Genomic DNA, 4,919 nt, shown 5'->3' with positions numbered 1-4,919 from the left:
ACCGGTTGTACCGAAAAAAAAAGTTTTTTTTTGTTTTTTTTTTTTTTTGAAGTTCTTGGGTATGCAAATATTCCTTCCTAACCTGAAAAATACAAAACCATTTGAAATGTCTCCTCTGGAGTTTGCAAACCGCTTCGATTTCCTGATAGCGTTATTGTTCAGGAAATTGGCTAAAAAACTGCTGCTGGTGGGAACTTTTCAAAGGTAATTACCGTTCAATAATAATTCGTAAGAGTATGTCCATGCGTAAACATTCGCAGCCCAATAATGTTTCTAAAAGTTCCCTCTTTGCCTAAACCGCCCCAGTTGTAAAACACCCCAGTTGCCTTATGCAGAGGGCAGTCGTCATTCCAGCCGGCAGCACCAACTGAGCAGCTGTTTGTCTGACAGCTGCCCATATGCGAATTGGCAAATTGCAACAATACGTGCAATACCTTTTTAACAAGCAGAGAGAAAGGCAGCTCTTAACTTTGTGCAGCTAATAAAATCTGCGTTTTTCAATTATATCTCGTTCAGAAAACAATCCGAAATGGTTGCGAAGAAGCTCAGGCCAAAGAAGAAGCCAGTTACCAAGAAGGTTGCACCCGCACCGTTGGCCGTCAAGAAACCTGTTGTAAAGAAGGTGGTTAACCAGCTCTTCGAAAAGCGTCCCAAGAATTTCGGCATAGGCCATTATGTCCAACCTAAAAGTGACTTATCTCGTTTTGTAAAATGGCCCTAATATATTCGGGTTCAGCGCCAAAAAGCTGTTTTGAAAAAGTGTTTGAAGGTACCTACCTCCACCAAATCATCAATTTAGATAAACCAACAGCAGTAAAACATTCAAACTTTTGGAGAAATACTGCCCAGAATCGGCGCTTGCTAAAAAGCAACGTTTGAAGAGGGTTGAGGAGGCTAAAAACAAGGGCAAGGATGTACAACCCAAGAAAAAACTCACTTTCCTGCGGTCCGGTACAAATACCGTGACTGCTGGTGGAGCACAAGAAGGCACAGCTGGTTGTAATTGCGCATGATGAGATCCGTAAACACTGGGGAGGTGGTATTCTCGGCTCCAAGGGTTTGGAACGCATTGCTGAATTGGGGGGCGCTGAGGCGCGTGAATTGGCACAAGACCAAGGTTAAAACATGCAGAGATATTTGTAATTCTATGTTGGCTAATTATTTTTAAGTGCTGAATTTTGCCAAGCAGTACCAAATTAATGGCAATGGAAAAGTAAATAAAGTAGTTTATACTCGACTTTCATGAAGTAATTTGTTTGTGAATTTTTCGAAAAGAATTGCGTTAAGTTTTTTATAAAAAAAAGAGACGTTTTATCCATAGTAAATACACAAAAGTTGCAATAGATAAGTTTCAAAGATATTACGGAAGGTATCAAAGTGTGGCAAAATTTAATGTTACCGAATTTGGAACTAAAAAGTTACACAAAATTCGTAACGGAATATTTACAAAAAGTGTTATCTGCATCAGAAGAAGGATGCTCGATAGCATTGAACCAAAATGTCTTCTCGTTTTTCCATGCCTTGAAAGCAAGCTATTCTATTCCGGAAGAGAATCAAGAGACTTTAACAAAATGTGCACATGGCTTCCTGATTAAGTTTATCCTATGTAGCAGTAAGCATGCAAATACATTTCTTATGCTTTTTCGTAATATCGAAGATGCAAAGAAAAGTCGAAGTGAATTGGCGGGTTGTATTTGTTGCCTTATAAATGGGGAAGAGAGCTTTAAAGTCTGGAAGATGAATTATAAGAAGCAATTGCTATCATCCGTTTTATTATTCAATGAAATTGAACAACACTTAGATATGGCGGATAATGATGGTATAAAATTGGCAAATTCGAAGGCATTCCATTCATTTTTATAAATTTTTATAGGGTGCATACAATTGTGGCATAATATTCCAATTTATATCAACTTTTAGTGTATTGATATAAAATACTTCAATGCATTTCCCTTAGTTCATATTGTGAATTTTGAATGATAAAATCTTGTATAAATAAATATATTTAAAAGTTGTAATAGAGTCAATTTACGTGTCTGCTGCTGCATCTGGATGCAGCTACCTATCAAGTCGTTTATCAACTAAAAGTACTCACCACAGCTATGTTTGCCGTAATCATACTGCGCCGGCGTCTCATCCAGACACAATGGGGTGCGCTAGTACTACTAATTGCAGGCGTAGTTATGGTACAACTAGCACAAACGGTCGACAAGACTAAGGTTGGTGGTAACGAACACACAAGCGGTCGTGAACAAAATCGTTTACTTGGTTTATGGGCTGCACTTGGTGCTTGTTTTCGATCCGGTTTTGCCGGTATATATTAAAAAAAATTCTTAAAAGTGCCGATATATCGGTATGGATGCGTAATGTACAATGAAGTTTATTGAGTATACCATTCGGTGTACTAACATGTTTCGTTAATGATGGACGTCAAATTTTGGAAAATGGTTTCTTCGGTTATGACTTATTTATGGGGTATTTAATATTTTTACAAGCTGGTGATGGCCTAATTGTTGCTGTTATTGTTGAATATGCTGATAACATATTAAAAGTTTTGCCACATCATTAGCAATTGTTATGTCGTGTATAGCTTCACTATATATTTTGATTTTAAATTTAACGTTAGGTTTTGCTGGAAGAGGAGGTTGCATCAATATTCTTAGGGGTCATGATCCTAAAAAATCTGGACAAACAAATTCAACAACGACAGCTCCACAAAAATCGCAGGCCTTTTTAGAGGCTGAGGAAAACCTCTTGCCTAGAGTTTAAAAATAATGGGAGTTCAGTGACACCGTGGGCCAGAGTATGAAGTCGAACATTTTATAAAGTTTTCTTATTTAATAGCGAAATGTTAAAGAAATGCACTTTCGAGTAATCACAGTTCGGGATGAAGAGCCGTTTGCTAAGAAATAATTTAGGCCATTCACAAGGTGTCCTATTCGCCGTATGTGGTCAAATTTTTATAGTGGAAACCATGAAGACGATCCAAACCTTAAATTGTGCTTGAATACACTTTTGTGAATTGCGCAATTATAGACAAATAATATAAGGCGCGATAACCTCGGAAGAGATTCTAAGCCGAGCTTCTCTGTCAATTTGCGTCGTGCTCCTCTTCTTTTGTGCCGACTCTGAACTACATCTGCAAGGCAGATGAGTCCTCTTTGAGCGTTTTTCATGGCAGAATTACGCGCGGAGCGCTTGCCAAACAATGCCGAGGGGCGACCCCGCTTAGACAACTTTCCTTCTAATTGAAAAAACTTGTTGTTGCAGTGATCATTAACAGTTAATGATTCACTGAATGCAAGAGTGCGGTTATCATATCGATTGCAACATGTGTCACTGCCAAATCTTTACGGCGTAGAGCGGCTACAATGTTAGGGCCAATAATTTCGCGGTAGCCTGGTAAAGTTGTAAATGCGCCATATCCAACTTTACTTGCAAGTAAACGTCCAAGTGCATGACAAATTTCAAGAACATTCAATTGGGCTGTTGGATCCAATTGATCTGAGGAGCACGGCGTAACTTCAAGCATTGTGGGTAATGGTGCAGGACCAATGGTATTTATAAGCAGAGAACCATTGTGAATTTTTAGGCTTATCAGCAAACTTTGATAATATTTCAGTATCGAACAAGGTATGTCCTTGCGATACTCGGATGAAAAGCGCATAGAATCAGCGTGTTCCTCCTTTTTTATTGTCAACAAAAATTCATTGGGGATATTTGAAGTTTTATTGGGTGCCGCCGAAACAACATCTGAGTATGTCCAACGATTTGTTAAATCAAACTTATCTGGATCACAGGTGGATATTGCTATACTATTTTGTGCTAATAAGGAACGTGCAGCGAAGGGGCTACGTGAATCGATTGATTTCGAAAACGTATCGACCAACACCTCCGGCCCGCTGAAAAATGTCGCAACACCAATGAGCTCTATAATTTCGGCGCCAAAAACCAGTTACAAGAAACCTGTCCCTCTGTGCAATGGTTGAAGTACACAAACGCTTTATCGCCTTCCGAAACCCAAGTACCAGAAGGTGAACCTGTTAATCTATCAGTGCCTAGTTTCTTCGATGCTTTAGGTCCATTGTTGGAACGTACACCAAATCGTGTAAGTGTCGATTATATGATGTGGCGTATGCACGCTTTCTCTATCGTATTCCTATCGGAACAATTCCGTAAACGTCAATTACAGTATGCAACGGCTTGGTCTGCTGGTTCTTTTGAAAATTTAAAAATATATTGGGTCGCCTGTCTTTAGGTTCTGTAGCAGATAGGGAATCTGCGTTAGGATTGTTGGATGGCCTCGTTTCGGGCGAACGAGTGAAATTTGCGTTGACCTTTTAAAATTTGTTTAAAAATTTAATGGGCCGAATGCCTTGGCTTTCTGTGGCAGATGGGTTCCCCTTCTGCGGTAGGCTTTTCTGGTGTCCTCGCTCTGGGGGAGCGAGTGAATTGGGGTTTGATGTTGTCCTCGCTCTGGGGAGTGAGTGAATTTGGGTGTTTTCTGGTGTCTTCGCTCTGGGTGAGCGAGTGACTTGTGGACTGGTTTCTTCAAGGGGCCCGCGGTTAGTGTCTTCATGAAGCACTGAGTTGTGCCTTTTGGTTTTGCGAGCTTTTGATAAGGTCTCATGCGTCCTCGTGCCTCTAGCTCCCTTTCCCCATTGCCCACAAGTAGCTAGGTGTAGGATTCCCCCTCCGGCAGACTCGGTACGAGACCGGGGGTGAGAAAAAAAAAAGAAAAATAAGATGTAGGATCGCCCTCCGGTAGACTCGCACCATCACGAGACCGGGGTGGTTGATTATAGTTAGGGCCTCGGGAGCGACGCAAGCTTAGGGATAGCGGGGCATCACGGCGCGTGGTTGAACGCGTCTTTATGTCCCGCGCTCCCTTTCCCCATTGCCATCGCGTAGTACGCCTT

At 40.8% G+C, this 4,919-nt stretch overlaps 1 pseudogene; it reads left to right on the top strand.

The window, feature by feature from the left end:
• The first annotated feature begins 515 nt into the window (after positions 1-515).
• LOC137236154 (large ribosomal subunit protein eL8-like) lies at positions 516-1,122 on the top strand (annotated as a pseudogene).
• Positions 1,123-4,919: the final 3,797 nt, after the last annotated feature.

The sequence above is a fragment of the Eurosta solidaginis genome, unplaced genomic scaffold, assembly GCF_040869045.1.
Source record: "Eurosta solidaginis isolate ZX-2024a unplaced genomic scaffold, ASM4086904v1 ctg00001355.1, whole genome shotgun sequence".
Taxonomy (NCBI): domain Eukaryota; kingdom Metazoa; phylum Arthropoda; class Insecta; order Diptera; family Tephritidae; genus Eurosta; species Eurosta solidaginis.
Note: the sequence above shows the minus strand (reverse complement) of the source record. Positions and strands in the feature narration are given on the sequence as shown.